We start from the raw sequence: 18,436 nt of genomic DNA, 5'->3' as shown, positions 1-18,436 counted from the left end.
GCACCTCCTGCCATTTGAGGCCATGTCTTTGTTGTTTCTGTGTGAATCCCCTAAGAAATATTTTGGCGGATCCCCTCAAAAAATGTATTGCAGATGGCAGTGTAGTCTGTGCAGTCCTAGCGCCAACTGCTGTAGACACTGGCCATAATTGGGATCTCTAGCCCAAATTCCAGTCAGAGATTTCCCCAGGCAGGTTTTGACTTAAACACAAATATGTTTACCACAGTAAATCCTTAAGCATTACTGTCATTAAAATTAACTTTTTACATATCACACTGACTTGTCTAAAGTTAAGGTTATCCGATCATTAGTTATAGGGGAGTCAAGTGCACGGCAGGGTGCTTTACTCCACAGGTAGGCGCTCGATGCAGGACTGGGCTTCATAGACAACAATGGAGCCCATCTCCTGTAAACAGTGGGACTGCAGGCCATGCTGTTTGTTGTGTCACATGTCAAAAGTTAATATAAATGACAGTAATGCTTTAAGAAATTCAGTATTATTACATTAGGTCTCTACCTCACCAAGGTTGCCTACCCTTGCTATAGCATATCTGTCAAATAACCAAATTGAAGTGAGATTAGATGAGCTTCTTAAGACTTAATACATAAGAATGCTTTCATTTTACAATGGCATTCAACCGTCTAGGGGGAGAAATGTTTTGTCAACAGTCAATGAACATTAAAATCATTATTAGCGGAAACATCTGAACAATACTAGAAATGTAAGCAGCATGCTTATCTCAAACCAACAGTAATACTATTATGATCATTCATTCATTATCCACTGTGTGTTACAACCTAAGTAACAAAAGATGATGGAAAGCAACTTACTGGCTGTGGGACACAAACACGCGTCTATGTTACGGGATCGTCATTTTATAATGTTAGAACTTTAGGGCCAATAGGCAACACTAAATGACAATAGTTGCCCACTTAACCCATCAGACACAGGCTTATTCATTCTGGACGTTTTGATAACAATATAGAAGAGCATTATCATGTATGCAATTTCTGCATTCTGCCACATAATCTGGAAAAACATTTCCAATGGTAAAGTTGCATTAAACTTCATTACAAGAAATATCAGTCCAACTAAAAGAGGAAAAAAATCTCTAAAAAAAAAAATATTTACTCCATAGAGCCATCATAATGGGAATCACTTGAAGTAATATCACAATTCTAACCCGGTCTACCATCTTTATTCATGCAGTTATCCAAAGATAATTTGCAATGTGTCCATTATAAACTATTAGATGGGTAAGTTACTTGATATATCACCTATCATCTGGTACGTTCTTACTCCAAATTCTGTCACCTTCATATCTTACAGAGTATGATCACATATAGTACACATAGATAATAATACTTTGTCTTGCTTTTCAACACATCTAGTTGACTGGAAGAATGTGGTTGGCTACAATAATGACATAGTTATTTACTAAAGTGTATATGTTCTTTTACTGATTCTGGAAATGGATTCCATTAAAGTGATGGGTTTAAAGACTTAAATTTACAACAAAGTTATCATTTCACTGGTATCCTGAATGCATTGTGGGAAGGAACAGTAAAATAGTTGGGGAGAATGTAAGATTACATACAGTGTAAATTGAGCAATTCAGAGTGCTAAACTGTTACAATGTGGGAACACTGATATAAGGATACTGAGAAAATACAGTACTGGCTGCGGGTAAGGCACTGAACTAGAGACAAGAATAGAGTCAGTGAAGCAGAAGTTATAACATTTAACAAAAGAGCAGATATGTCATAGCCAACATGTTCTATAACATCTTCCAAGATACCAACTAACCCAGCATACTGGAATGCTAAAGATAGAACGCTTGCATTCCCAATATATTTAATAGACATCACAAATCTGAACATGGCATAGATACTGTAGAAAAATGGCTGTACATATAATATTCAGAAAAACGCAATAAATATAAATAACAGAAAATTGTAAATACTTTATGTGTAATAATGCATGGTTGTAAGGCTATAGTCATACTTTTGACTGGTAAGCTAATTGAGAGACATGGGAGTTTACCAATTATACCTGCAAACCCATGTTAAAAAAAGCAACAAAAATCACTGTGTGAACACAACCTTAAAGGACATTATATCTTAAATTATGCTCTATGTCATATAGAAATAAATTATCACCTAAGGTTAGGGTGACACGGAACAGATCTGATGACAGACCCTACAGTGTGACTTCTGCTGTGTCTGCTCGTAGCAGCAATCCGCAGACACATGGGGGAGATTTATAAAAACCTGTCCAGATGAAAAGTTGCTGAGTTGCCCATAGCAACAACAAATCAGATTGCTTCTTTCATTTTTCAGAGGCCTTTTCAAAAATAAAAGAAGCGATCTGATTTGTTGCTATGGGTTTTGATAAATCTCCCCCACAGTGTTCTGTGTGTAGCCGCACACATGCACAGTGTACTTGCACACATCATGGCTGCTTTTGGCCTAGCTCAGGGAGCAGAGGGAGCGGTTGAAATGTCTGCAAGTACACTGGGCATGCTTGCAGATCGCTATGTGTCTGCTCGTAGAGGTGGATTGCCGCTACATGCAGGCAGGCACAGCTGGAGGCACACTGTAGGGTCCGTCAGCGTAAATTACACTGAGGATCAGTTCCTTGTGACTCTAACCTAAAGGTGCTTTCCAGGCATTTATTATTGATGACCTATTCCCATCAGTTTGGTAGTACTGTGGCTCTGGCACATACACAATAAATGCCAGAAACCTTGGCGCCAATCATTGTGTGGTGTAGGGGCTGAGTTACTGCAGTGCATCTACCACTGGAGCAAATGGAATACAGAAAAATGCTCTTCAGATTAGTTTTATATTTTTTATTGAAGTTTTAAATGATGATTTAGTGCCACAAGAATCCTTATATATATTTGTGGCCGGGGCTACATCAATGTGTTTGTTGTATCCTAAACACCAACTACCTATACTAACCAGCTTGAGTTTCTACCTAAGTTATCCTAAACGCCAACTACCTAAATCAAGCAGCTTAAGGTGTGCCATTGCCACTGCATGGGAGCACACCTAAAATAGGGAATACCTTGATAAAGAGTGAAGTAATTTGGGCGGGTGTGACGGTATACTTCTGCTCCTACAAATACAGGCTAATTATCCTTTAAACTTATGTAATTATTTTACTTAATTTTGCATTTTTCTTCATAAGATGGTCACAATTCTACATAATAAGTTGATAAAGTATCTTTGGAGATTTTTTTTGTAGGTATAGGTGACTTATTTTTTGTGACAATTAGTTGTTTAAGCAACTACTGCTGTGAAAAATCGCACCTCACTAATTGACATAGCCGACCAGCCATCCATACACTCTACCTTCAAATAATCCAGCCTGTCAGAAAGATACAATGCATTAAGATTACCAATTTATTTCCAAATAGCACAACACTGCAGATGTCTTTTCAAATATCCATCTAAGCAACTCAATAAAGTGATAAACTACTTCAACTTGCACAGAAGATTCATTAGATCATTGCAATTTGCCTGTGCGCACCAGTGAATTCAGCTATTGGAGCACAAAATGCAGTTACATTTGAGACTTATTAATACATCTAAAGCGACAAATCAGCATTGACATCCCAATTTGATCCTTTATAGATGATCAGTTTTTATTTTAGAAACACTTGGCACACAAGCCAACACTGGTGAAGATTTGTCTACTAATAAAGTTGGCTGAAAGACCACTGAATGACATGACTTGCAGAACATTGTTTAAAGATATCAAGCTTTTCAGTTTACCATCAATATTTAAGATAAATGAATAAATAAATAAATCTATTACGTATTTCAAAGAAAAAAATTGAAGGTAATTATTTATATTTTGTTTTGCCCTCATGGTCATAAAAAAACACGAACAACTTCATAAGCTTTTATTGAAGGTAGTACTAATACTCAAGAAGGACAAGACTGCAGTAAAACTAAAGCAACTTTTGAAGACTTAAATAGTGACTGTGGGTAGAGATGAGCAAATTTTTGAAAAATTCTATTCGGCCGATTCGGCCGATTCGAATAGAAAATGTGGTTCGGTCATCATATTTATTAGTGATGAATTGCTATTAAAAATGGCTATTTCTGGCCTACAGAGAGCCTCAATAGGAGTCTAGAACACTTTGCCTTTCTTTAACACACATAGGGCACATTTGTGCTTGAGCTGAATTGCTGCTGTTCTGTGCAAAACACTGCTCTCTGTCCCTCTCTGTAATAGAACGCTGTAGTGACTGGGAGGTGAATGGCTGCTGGAAAAAAGCTTTTCTGGCCAAAACACAGCGCTGTCTGTCCCTATATATCTCTCTGCAATGAAAGGCTGAAGTGACTGGCCAGAATATGGCTGCCGATTATATAGGGCTGTGACATCACAGGGGTGACTGGCTGCTGATAGGCTGCATCCTGCATGTGATTCAGGGTCATTCTGCCTACCCTTGTTCCCGCCTTCCCAGGATTCCTTGCCCCATGTCCTCACATGTGGATCTGCCATTTTAGATGCGCTGGAGCCTGGACCGCACTACATGGAGTTTAATGAAGCAATTTGCGCAATAGAATCGTAACGATATTCGCATTCATTGTGAATCAAATTTTTCCTGAAATTTGTAACGAATTCGAATTCGTCAGATTCGATATGCTCATCCCTATTTGTGGAGACAATTCGTAACCTCAGAAGTATGAATGTCAAAACTGTTTGTAAAACTTGGTATCCTGGTCAGATATACCGTATACACTCGAGTATAAGCCGAGTTTTTCAGCACGATTTTTCGTGCTGAAAATGCCCCCCTCGGCTTATACTCAAGTGAACTCTCCACCTGTCAATCCCTTCTCAGTGGTCTTCAACCTGCGGACCTCCAGATGTTTCAAAACTACAACTCCCAGCATGCCCGGACAGCAATCCAGACCACTGCGGCCTTCATCATCATCCAGACCCCCTTTAGTTTTCTACTCACCTCGGTGGGAAGGAAGGGTGAGCTGGTCCGGGCCATCTATGCTGCAGGACCGTCCGGTGGGGAGGGATAGTTGTTGCGGGCGGTCCATTTTCACCGGGAGGCCCTCTTCTCCGTTCCGGGACGGCCCCGGACTAGTGGCATTGCCTTGACGACGACGCACAGGGACGTCCACATGAACGTCCCTGTGCGTTGTCATCAAAGCAACGTCACTAATCCGGGGCCGGCCCGGAGTTAGCGGAGAAGAGGGCCTCCCGGTGAAAATGGACAGCCCAGAACGACTAACCCTCCCCACCGGACGGTCCCTGCAGCATAGATGGCCCGGACCAGCTCACCCTTCCTTCCCACCGAGGGGAGGTGAGTAGAAAACTAAAGGGGGGTCTGGATGATGACGAAGGCAGCAGTGGTCTTCAACGTGCTGACCTCGAGGTTTAAAAACTACCACTCCCAGCATGCCCGGACAGCCGATGGCTGTCCGGGCATGCTGGAAGTTGTAGTTTTGCAACATCTGGAGGTCCGCAGGTTGAAGATCACTGATGAAGGGATTGACAGGTGATGATGATGAAGGGGGGGGAAATGATGACGGGGGTGATGATGACGGGGGTCTGGATGATGACAGGGGGGATGATGACAGGGTGATGATGATGGGGTGATGATGACGGGGTGAAAATGACAGGGTGATGACGACGGGGGTGATAATGACAGGATGATGATGAGGGGGTATTAATGACGGGGATCTGGATGATGACAGGGGGGGATGATGACATGGGGGATGATGTATTTCCCACCCTAGGCTTATAGTCGAGTCAATAACTTTTCCTGGGTTTTTGAGGTGAAATTTGGGGCCTCGGCTTATATTCAAATCGGTATATACGGTGTGTCTCTTGCTGTTGATACCAGTCCAAAAATCTTATTGCTGGCATTTAGCTCCAGGGTCAGGCATCTATAACAGGCTTTTAATACTACAATTTGCATTGCTACAAATGTTGGCAGCAGATGGTCATCCAGGACTTTTACTTTGTAGCAACTACACAAAACCCAGATATGACATGATTTGTACAACTAACATAATTGTGGTGCAATTTGCACCAAAAAACTGCCTTACATGATTTGCATTAAATTAGCATTGAGTTTTGTTATGCACTTTTTCGATTTCTGTCTGGAAAGCGGCTTGGCCTCTGTAAAAGGGGTAAGTGTTCTGTAAAAAGGCAACATGGCTTATGATGCACCACTGTATCCCAAAAATTCTGGTGTAAAATCCAGGCACAATTTAAGCCAATCAATAGTTGGTCTGGTATTTGGTATTTATACCAGACCGTCTAAGAACACAGGATTTTTCTCAAATTGCTTTAGCAACTAGTGTATTTACCTCTGAGAATCCTTTTTTTTTCTTTTAAATAAATCTGAGCTACTTGTTTAATAGCTGAACCTTTTGGATTCATGAGCCATACCTCGATAAGTGAAAGTGACTTACTTTTGTGACTTCTTTTTTCTAGATTAAGAGGAGGAAACCATGATGGAGTCAATAAATTATGAGCTGAATAATTATGGAATCGTCAACCAACAAATTCAGATTAGTATTTTTTGCCCCGCTCATTCTTTTAGGATAACCAGAATTCCATAAATTTAACTAATGATAAACAACAATCTTCATCAAGATGGTTCTAATAGATGAACTATTTCAGACAGTACTTAACATGCAAACTCATACTGTATTCACCCCTTAGCTATTGTAAAACTATACATTTCCTGCACTGCTTGAATGGCCATGGTTGCTTAAATTCTAAAGTGATCACTAGAGATAGTAGAATTGATCCTTTGGATAAAGGATTCAATAGCGACAGAGTTGAATTGAATTTGAAGGATTAGTGGTGAGATTCAACAACGTGAAAGTGCCGAGGGCAGGCAGATCAGTAGTATGCTGAATCCTAACAGGTTCACATATATATAATCATCAATGGGAATTGTAAGAGCAGCCTCATGTCACTGGCTTGCACTGTGAATGTTTGATACAATATTTGACATTAGAATTGCTACTACTACTTGTACTTGTTTATATTTTATACTCCAAAAAGTGATAGAAACAGAATTCATTGTTTTGTTATAGTTTGTTCTGTAGATTTAACAAATGAAATGGGTATTTCTGGAATTTCTTTTCATTGACTATGCTACAGGGGTTGTAAAGTTAGTAAAGCTGATATTATAGTGTCTGTACCTGGATTTTATGGCTGGTCTTGCTATTCTTGTGTGATCTTTGACCCAATGTTTATTTTTAACAGCATACAAAATGACTGTCACCTCAGGTTTTCCCAGGTTTCAGTGTTTGCCCGAGACATTACATCACTAGTCAGGTGTTCAAAGGGAGCCTGTATGCTTCAATGGGTGGAGTGACTGCTGGATTGGGGGGGAGATTATTCTCCACAGGGCTGAAGGGAATTGCCCCAGGTGTGCTTCAATGGGTGGGGTGGCTGATGTGTGGGAGGGAGAAAAGTGACCTCACACTTACAAACAAGAGATTCTGGGACTTGTAGTTGGAGGAAGAGAACTCCAACAGGAAATAGCCATTTCACAAAAATAAATAAGCAGCATTATGGTGGACTTACAACACAACCATTTAGCCCCAAGAAAAGTATGGATCCTTCCTAAGCATGTCCATTACTGTCTGGCAGGTAAGTACTAAAATCACTTTATGGTGGAGAACCCCTTTAACTATTTTCCAGTAAAACTACATAAGTGCACATCCAAATATAGGTGTTTATAATGCACATGCACATATAGCCAATGTCCCACTACAATCACTGGGATCAGAGACAATGCCATTCCTGGCCCTTCAACAAGGCAGTCCATAGTGGTTACCTCATGGGCACCATCTGGCATGATGGCTGGCATTGCTCTATGTCCATTTCTTTTCTGTATTTTACTGATAAACAATAATGTTTTGATTTTCTTAGTATTCATTTATATAAATAATCAACAGGTGATATTATAAAGCTCCCTGGTGGCACTAAAAATTATTGAATAACATTTAATACGGTTTATTTCTTCATAAAAAGTATTCACAGTAAAAGAAAAATGTAACCATTTTTTTCCCTTAAAAATTGGTACTGGAAAGAATAATGGCACAATTCCTGTTATATGTACCTCAAAAGGGTGCCATTGAAAAAAAGACACAGCTTTATACTGCTACATTGGCAGGAACAAAAAGTAATGGCTCTCTAAATGTAGAAAACCTTGTAGTGATTTGTTACTTGGCTAACCATCACTACTTAGATGTAAGATTTCTACCTGACCATATTCAAGACACATCTTGAGCTACAGATAGTGCTGGAAATATTTCAATCTCCATTATAACATAACATTGAATGCAATGCTTGCTTGGCATTCCCCTAATCAAACGGCATAATTAAGACTTTATCAAACAGCTTTAGGAAAATTCTGACTTGGAGAACCTGACTGTCATGTTTTATTTGCTGTAAAAATATAAGAGGATGTCTGAACGAAACAGATGCCACCACCATGTTTGTAGTTTAATTTGTGTAATAGAGGAAAGCAAATGGTCTTGTTGCATGTAATCACTGCTAAAGACAGAGCAAAATGCTCTTAGTCACATTTCTCCATTAACATATGAGGCCTGTGAGCCCTAAAATTAACATGTTACAAAGAAAAGAACTTAATGTCTTAAAATAACCCATCTTTATAAAACTATGCTAGATGCTGACAGAAGAATATATAGAGAATTATAAAAAGGCAATTTATCACAATTAGTGGTTCCATCCTCTGGATACAGGGCAGAGAAATTGTCAAGAGGCTCTCATAGAAGCACGTGCTCTGATCTCAGATGCTGGTATGACCCTTATAACATAGATAAAGAAGTATAATACAAGGAAATTCAATGTGATATTTCATTATAATTCTTTATTATTTAGGGAGGGCACAATACTTTGTTAGCCAATTATGGCAATACATAGGGGGATATTCATCACTCTCTATGCTATTTCAGAGTAGAATAAAATATTATTTATTTGTGCAAGAAACTGTTCTATTGTTCTTTGGTGCAAACAATTATACATTTCCCCATGGTCTTTACAAGGATTATCCGAGGCAGGGGACACACGGTTAAAAATGTTTATTTTTATTTTTATCTGTACTCAGCATATTGACCCCCATCCCCCCACCATTGTTTTTCTAATGGTGCCCATATCCATGCTAGTCTTCACTTCGCTGACTGCGGCAGATCACTGTGACCATTTTCTGGGTCCAGAGAAAACCAGATCAGTCAGGATTTGGAACTGTTGGAACAGCACAATATTCCATCAGACAATCTTGTTAGAGCAATGTTCCACATAGGTAATAGCAGCGAATTATAGGTCAACTAAAATTTGGATCCTCTACAGACATCTTATTGTTGAATTTACACAAGAAATGAAAAATACTTTTAAATTGCCTTTTTTATGGCTAAACAAGGCATAAAAAGTCTTTTCACAGAAAAGGGTTTTCATACATGAAGGTACTACCTTACCACAAACACCCATCGATAGAGATATCTCTTTGGTCTCTTGAGCCTCATCAGTACAGAGCAGAGATCTATATATACAGTATGGTTTACTGGAATAAAGACTTTCATAGGGAGGATCCACACCAAGGTAGTACAACTTCAGCCAACATTCCCTGGGGAAAAGATGCAAATAACTCTCCTACAAGGAGAAAAAGCTTTTTCTGAAGAACAATTTGTAACTGGAGTAAAACATGGATTTACAGCACTGGTCTGCACACAGCCATGGTGAAGCTAAACCTCCCAGCATGCCTCTGAAAAACATGCTGGCAGTTGATCCACAGGCTGCAGAGCACCGGCGTACAAGACAGCCATGTAAATAGCACTTTAGAGACAGTTTTTCTCTTGGAAAAGAACGATTTGCATATATTTCCACAGAGTATTATCTAAAGTCTCTCTACCTTCCTGCTGATTCTCTATAAGAAAAGTAAGGTTTTCAGTGTAGTTACATTTATACCAGTACAGTAGGGAATCATTTTATATCTTTGCTGTGGAGATGATTGTATAGAGAGCCCGTAAATTGTAATATACACCAGTAAAAGATTGTAAGGGCACATCTCCAGACTTTAACTAACATCAGTAAAAAGACAAAAAAAAAATTCCTACAAACTAGTGTACATTTGTGAAAAATGTGGGTTCTCTAAGGAAAAGGCACCTCAACTTATACCTATCATTATACAGGCAACTACTCAGATCAACATCCAATAATAAAGATGAAGGAGACATATCAGGCAAAAGAATGGTAAATATGGGCCATATAACATCAGAGTCCGCCAAGGCTACCAGTAAATGAACAATAGTTTTCTCTTCTATGGAGGAGATAATGTGATCATCAGTGAGGATATACACAACAGATTTATCAGGGGTATACATATATTAGAAGTGTCCATAAATACCAGTATTACAAACAATTCACAATTTCAGTTCTGCATTACAGAATGCTTAGATAAAAAAGCAGTGTTCACTTTTTGTTCAAAGAATGCAGCAGATATCTGATCTGTTTTTCAGTATTAAAATAATAAAACTACTGAAGAAAAAAAACAGAGGAGGGATGTACTGTTGTTGTAAAGGTATGACTTGCATTGAGGGGACAGCGTGACGTCACACAGGGGCGGAGTCCTGACGTCACGGACTTCTGTTCCCGGAGTCGCGACTCAGACCCTCCAGCGGTTCTGGTGAATAAACAGGTGCATGCAATAATGCGGGGGTCCTCAGCGGTGGGACCCCCGTGATCAGACATCTTATCCCCTATCCTTTGGATAGGGCATAAGATGTCTATGGTGGTAGTACCCCTTTAAGCTTTTTGTAAGGGTGTGTAATGTTAGCTTGGATTGGAAAGGTTGGCTTCCCAGTTTTAAAGAGTATGACTAGACAAACAAACAAAAGCCATGAAACCATCTAAAAGTGTGTGTTGTATACTGTATTATTAGTTCTAATAAATATAGAGAATGGATTGACAATATTCCGGTCCCAGTGGTTGTCATTGTTGCTAGAGATGGGCGAATGAAAGCTGACAAAGTTGAATTCGTTCTGAATTTCATGAAAAATTTGAATCTGAACGAATCTGAATTTCCTCACGCCTCGTGGTAACTAATCACTTCATTCACTACATTTTGTGCAGGCCAGGGGGCTAAAATGGCGGCTACACGTGTGAGGACATAGGGCAAGGAAGTCTGGGAAGGCAGGTAGGAGGGATCACACTAAATCACATGGCGGCATGCAGCCTATCAGCAGCCATCAAGCCATATGATGTCACAGCCCTATATATTCGGCAGCTATTGCCAAAGACGGGCACTTCCCATTTTGCTGAGAGAGCAGAGACTGTGTGTGTGCACTAATCACCATTATTGACAATACAGATCTTTCCAGCGGCAAAGCCATTCACCTCAAGCTCGCATTCGTTCTGGCTAGAGAGAGAGCAGACATTGTGTGGTCACTAATCAGCGTTACTGACAATACAGATCAGCACAGGGGAAATCCATTGACCTCAAGCCCACATCACTGCAGTCTGTCAATAGAGATCATCACAGGAAGCACTCCCCATTCAAAGACTGCAAGCAACCTTGGTGATACCACATCCAGACTCTGTCATTGTACCGCTCTGTGGCAGTGATTCTAATAGCAATGCCTTTAATCTGCACGTCATACTGAATAACAGTATGATTTCACTGCCCCAGCACACTCCCTATGCGTGTTATAGCAAGGCAAAGTGTTCTGCCCCCCCCCCCCCCCCCCCCTATTGAGGCTCTCGGCAGCCCAGAAATAGCCATTTTTAATAGTGATTCACTGCAAATATATTTGGATCGAACTGAATTTTTCTGGAAAATTCTGAGAATTGGGCAAATCAAATTAATGAAAAATGTGCCCATCTCTAATTGTTGCACTTGCACTTTATGTGGTTAGTACGGCATAACAACTGTGTTTTTTTTATTTTTTATATTGATTTTACATCATGTTATAGTCATTGCTTTAGGCTGCTAGCACTACTTTTGGCACTACATTTTGTTGTGTGGTGGACTATGTGAGATAAGGTCTTTTTCCCTCGTGCCTTATGCATGGCTCATGATAGATACAATAATTCATTGTGATTGCCATTCTTACTGTCATTTATATAAGTAATCACTGATTGACAGTGCAGGTCCCAGTGCAAGCTGTCTTTGTGTGTGATGTATGTATTTCTCCTTTTTTAACATAATTTGGTGTTTTTAACTGATGAAATAAACATTAAATTTTTTATGGAATTTTTTGAAGTGACTCCAGTTTTTCTTATTGGTGTTTGTAGTCCTAATAAATAGTATAATGATAATTGCTTACATTGTTACATTACATTAGTTAATAGGCATAATTATTCAAAATTATAAACAACTACAACTAATAGACAATATGTAATCTGTTGGTCAGGGGATGTATATCTAATCACATAGGACATGGCTGTCTCCACAAGTGAACGACAGCAAAGTACACATAGTTTCTCCAACTGTAGTTATTAAATGTTACACATTTTGGTCAGTTCATTCAGACATATGGCGTATCATTCTCTCAGTCTACCTGACAGAATTTCTTCTAAGGTTCTAACAACCAAACTACTCAATAGTCAACAAATTTGGAGTTTTGGAAACATTTATTGCACCAGTGAGTCACACATAAAATGTATATTTTGGATTTGAGGGAATGATTCAAGATGCTTGCCTATTAGTGTTGAGCAGCATAGGCCATATTCGAATTTGCGATACTTCGCAAATATATGGACGAATATTCATCATATATTCACTAAATTTGCATATTCGTAATATTCGCTGAATTCACATATGGGAAAATTAGCATATACAAAAATTAGCATATACGAAAATTTGAATATGCGAAAATGTGCATATGCTTATTTTCACATATGCGAAAATTCGCACGCCAGTCTAACACGGTAGTATTAGAGCCTTCTTTACACCACACAAGCTGGAAGCAGAGAATATTCGCGAGCAACACTATTGCCTATTACCTATAAACATTTCAATATACAATATATGATAGAACTATTGAATACTGTGTTTTAACACAATGTATTATTAGTCTATTCCTAGCTAAGTGGTAATAATAGTGGGTGACAAAATATATAGATATTATGATCATGTACAATATTCTTTTTCCTCTTTTTTGATGACTTTTACTAACATGTGCCCATGATTCATGATATCCACATTGAGAGATGTTTTAGGTAATGTACTGTGCATGCTTTTCATTTACACCCACACAATTGTTTCAAGACAACGAACGTGTGGTGACTCACACATGGGTTGTTAGAAATGAGGGCTTTTTATTGAACTACCGCCTGCTTTGGCTGCTTGACCTACAAATGGATTTTTACTTTTGCTCTTGCCATTTAGTTAGATCCCAAACTTGTCATCAATGTCATGCTGCCTGAAACATTGGGGTGGTCCCTGGGGGCTTCTGCTTGCCCCACCTGCCTTGATTGATAGCTCTCTCCTTATAACTAAACACAGCTATCTATTAATCAAGGCTAGTGGGAAGAAGCTACCATCATGACATGTCGTTTAGGCAGCATGAACTTGATGACAGGTTCCCTTTAAATAATTTGGCCAGCCCTTTAACATGCATATGAAGACATTTACAACACCATGTTTTTAAACATCTTAAAAACAAGTCATAAAATGTATTAGTGCACTGCCTTCTCTTTTTGAGAAATTCGACTCAATTCTTAAAGACATTTAAAAGTAATGTGGACAGGAATGTGCAGGGATGTTGACACAGTTAAGGTTATTGAATTTAATGTAGAATTAAACATCAGATGTATTGAAAAGAAAAGAGCTTAAAACTCCCTCTGCTGCTGAAATGTTCGGTTTGACCCTCTGTGTTTGAACTGTAACAAGTACCACAACTACAGCATTTCGGTCAGGTCACAATTCCCGATGGGGTGTTTGAAGGGCAAGAATAAAATAAAACACTCTGAAGTCTTTTATTGTGAAAAAGTTGGCAATGGGCACTCTTAGAAGCAAAAGATTTACATTCTGAGCAAAGTCAAAAGATGAACTTTAATGGTGTTATTCTTAAAAGTTTTTGTCGTAAAGGGAAATAGACATCTAAACCTATAGGCCTGTCTTTCTAAAAATCCAAAAGGACTCAGTGTGTCTGTTGCCGCCATGGCAGGCAAGGCTTCAGCAAAGGATGTGCATTCTTTTATTAAGCCTTTCAGTGCTGCTGGGGCTATAGTTTATTGCTTGGCAATATGCAGCAACTCCCCTCAGCACTGAAGGATTAAACAGATGTGATACATCTTTAATTGTCAAGTTGCTTTGAGTCCAAACCTTTTTCACTGCACTTGCAGATAGTGATACAGTATGAATTTCATTAAAAATAAATGATTTTCATATTATGCTTTAGGACTTACAAACACAGCCACATGTGTCATAGCTTTGGAAATTATAGTATGAATTGCTTTGTTCAAATAATCTAAAGCTTGGTTTTAAATATTTTAGTGGTATAACATATATTTGTTCAGTTAAGCAAACCTGAAGGCTAACAGAATATATACATTGAACATGATAGTGGACGTAATTTAGCAACAGAGAACTGGCCATGTCATTTGTAACAACCAATCATAGTGTAGCTTTAAAGTGTTTTTAGACACAGCTCAGGCTGCTCACTCAGGAACTCCCATAGACTTCTATTGTAATTGTGCCTCGCTTAGCATACTCTTGGCTCATTCTAGAGATTAGTAAATATCTGAACACTCAGACCCCAACCAATCAAAACTTTTGATTTGTCTTTACAACTTGTCAAACTTTTTTTTTTTTTTTAAAGTGACAGTGTCCATATTGTTTTCCATTGCATATTAAGTTGAACCTGACATCCCTTTCATGCTGCCTGGACCATGAGTAATCAGGTCATTCCCCTGAAGCTCCTCCACTGCCTATTGGCTCTTATTGATAGATCGCTACATGTTTGGTTATAGGAAGAGATCTATCAATCACAGCTGATGGGGCAGGCAGAAGCCACTATGGACAGCCCAGAAAACACCTGGTTCAGGCAGTATGCAATTTATTATCTAGAAGATAACATGTGACACTTCTGACAAAACCTTCTTTAAATGGGCACTGACCTTTTAGCAATTTTAGCATAAATCAAAGGTCAATTAAATAAAAAAACGCTTATATAAATCTTATTAGAAAAAAATGAATTTGCCTCCACTTAAAAGCCACCACTTCTATGCCCCCGTCTCCTGAACTGATCGTGTGCTCTCATTTCACTGCTAAAATTAATCTTAATAGATAAGATGGAATGCTAGCTTGCTGAGGGTCATGCCACCTATGGAAGAATAAGGAGAGGAAGGGGGGAAAAGATAGACTATTAGACTGAGAAAGAGACACTGACAAAATCCTACAGGCTCTGGTAAAGTATTTTATTGTTTAGTTTATGGTTGGATTCCAAATTACACTGATTATTACTGCTATATAATGTCATGTATGCTGCTGCTTCTGGGGGTGAATCCAACACTGGGTTGAAACAGTAAAATACTTTACTGCAGCATCTCTGTCTACAGCTTTTTATCCCTCACTGCACCTTAATCTACCCCTCCCTTCTCCATAGACTTGCACAGGCAACATGTAACTCACTTGACCCCTGATTTTGCACAACTCGTATGTGCACCAAATTGTCTAGGTTGCCGCAGCAACTTGTGGAACCACATTTCAGGCACAGCTGAGATGGGGAATCAAGCACACATGGGGAATAGCATAATTGGTAATTCCACAACCTCCTGAAAGCATTTACTTTAAAATCTAGAACAAATTACCCTGCCTCGTAAAACCATCAACCATCAAGATGTTCCATACATTTCTGCCATCTCTGAAAGCAACACAGGAAACTGTTTCATGTCCAAATCTCTTTTTATGAGCATAAGGTCAATATATAGGGGTAAGGAATGTTTTTTAGTAAGCAAGTACAGGTTGATCACTGAAGCTCTCTCAACCCAAGTTACTGAATAAATCCTGACAGCAAGACAAATCTGTAATCAGCCAATATAAAAAAGACAGTATCATAGTAACATAATTTGTAAGGTTAAAAAAAAGTTGAACCTATAACCCTAATCTGTTGATCCAGAGGAAAAAAAAACAAACAAAAAAAAAAAAAAACATGAGGCTCCCTATTATCCCATGACAGAGGAAAAATTCCTTCCTGACCCCAATTTGGCAATCAGAATAAATCCCTGGACCAACGTTCTATCCCCATAAATCCAGTATCCATAACCTGTAATATTATATTTTTCCAGAAAAACATCCAGGCCGCCGTTGAACTTGTTTATTAAGTAAGACATCACAACATCATGTGCCTGAGAGTTTCATAGTCTCACTGCTCTTACAGTAAAGAATCTCTGTCTGTGATGGTGATGAAATCTTCTTTTATCTAGACGTAGAGGATGCCCCCTTGTCATGGTTTCCGACCTAGGTATAAAAAGATCACTAGAAAGATCTCTGTACTGTCCATTCATATATTTGTACATTGTAATCAGATCGCCCCAAGATGTCTTTTCTCTAAACTAAAAAAACCCAACTTGATGACCCGTCTTGGTCCCGTAATCCTCCCATACCATTGATTATCTTTGTCTCCCTCCTCTGTACCCTCTCCAGTTCAGCAATGTCCTTCTTATATACAGGGGCCCAAAATTAAACACAATACTCCATGGAGGAGATTTATCAAAATATGTCCAGTTGCTCATTGCATCCAATCAGATAGCTTCTTTATTTTATTTTTCACAGGCCTTCCTAAAAATGAAAGAAGCAAGCACGTTTTCCTCTGTACAGGTTTTGATAAATCTCCCCCCATATGTGGTCTGACTAATGATCTACAGAGGTAAAATTATGTCACTGTCACAAGCCTCTATGCCTCTCTTGATTTATCCCATGACTTAGATAGTCACATTTTGTCTCATAATTATAGGCTACTTCTAAATGGTTATGAAAAAAGATATTGTTCTCTAAAACAGTGTTTCCCAACCAGTGTGCCTCAGGGCTGTTGCACAACTACAACCCCCAGCATGCCCGGACAGCCAAAAGCTGTCCGGGCATGTTGGGAGTTGTAGTTTTGCAACAGCTGGACTGGTGGGGAAACACCACTCTAAAACCTCAATGTTCATTTTAAAGTAATGTGCTAAAATGACCACACTACATCCAAATGAATAAACCTTTATGTACTGTTAATACGTTTATTTAAAAGTATGGAGTGAGGAAATAAATTCTATTCTTCAAAGCAATGATACAAAGTAGGAGTTCTCTCTCCACCTAAAAGATGACTTTGTTATGTCAGGATTTATACACGCAGACACAGCCTATTTGTCTACGGAAACAATCATAGCCGTCTACTGTCTGTAGCGTCAGTAATAAAGAAAATTACCAAAAAAAAAGGCTGATGCCCAATTAATTGAATTCAGATTCCAGAAGGGCCATCATTCTCATTAATGGAAAATAGAAGTTTATGATTTCACAAGAATTCTAATTGCTTTCCATAATTGCACATAAAATACTGCTGTAACAAATAAATAATCAGATAACAGTTCACTGTTTATTAAACTCCATTTCCACCAGGATTCTAACTGTTCTGTTTTATTACTGTTTATATTCCTATATTGCCTTCTTACAAATCAAGCAACATAGGTTCCATTGTAACACAGATGTAATTGTTTCTCTTCAAATCAAATCACTGAGGCCTTATTCTTGCAAAATGATACATATTCATCTGGCAACTACGGAGCATATTAATACGTCTAGAGAGCTGTAGTGAAAAATAAAAACAAATAGATAAAGTATCTAAATAGTCGAAGAACTGGAGCAATTTGTAAAGGCTAGTAGAAACTAATGGCTCAACCTATCGCTCATGGTAAGTAGAGTTTTCTTTACAGTTTTCTTCATGGGTATAAATGTAGTCAATTCAGTATAGACATTTCGGTTAATCAATTCACGTACATGCTATTTTAGATGTATGTGCAGATCAACCAGTTGGACTTCAGTACCCGAGAAAATTATTTAAAGTTGTATCATGATCAAAAATGAAACCCCCCGATCTCCTGTACGTGGCCCTGGATCTCCATTGAAAAGGAGTGCTCGACAACTGCACAAAGCCAAACCGTGTCAGCTGCCGCTTCTTGCAGAGGTCGACGCGCCCCATTCCAAGAGATAGCCAGGACCACATACAGGAAATTACAGGGAGTCCCAGAGGTTAGACCCCTTGAGGTCTAAAACTTATCCTCGATCAAGCGGATAGGGATACATTTTTGTGCATGATATATCTCCAGTAAAGAAGCTTTAAGGATAAGGTTAAACATAGTGCTTCCTCAGTGTTTTTTGGACTGGTAGCCCTGTGTGTCTGCTCATAGCAGATCTGAAGCAGGAAATCTGCTGCTACG

General features: G+C 38.8%; 1 protein-coding gene across 2 annotated transcripts in view; it reads right to left on the bottom strand.

Moving 5' to 3' along the window:
* Positions 1–18,436, bottom strand: part of TAFA5 (TAFA chemokine like family member 5) — a 577,073-nt gene that overhangs the window by 422,638 nt on the left and 135,999 nt on the right. The gene's annotated exons all lie outside the window — the stretch shown is intronic.

The sequence above is a fragment of the Hyla sarda genome, chromosome 4 (assembly GCF_029499605.1).
Source record: "Hyla sarda isolate aHylSar1 chromosome 4, aHylSar1.hap1, whole genome shotgun sequence".
In the NCBI taxonomy this organism is placed as follows: Eukaryota; Metazoa; Chordata; class Amphibia; order Anura; family Hylidae; genus Hyla; species Hyla sarda.
The sequence above is the reverse complement of the archived record's forward strand: the minus strand, read 5'-3'. Positions and strand labels throughout refer to the sequence as shown.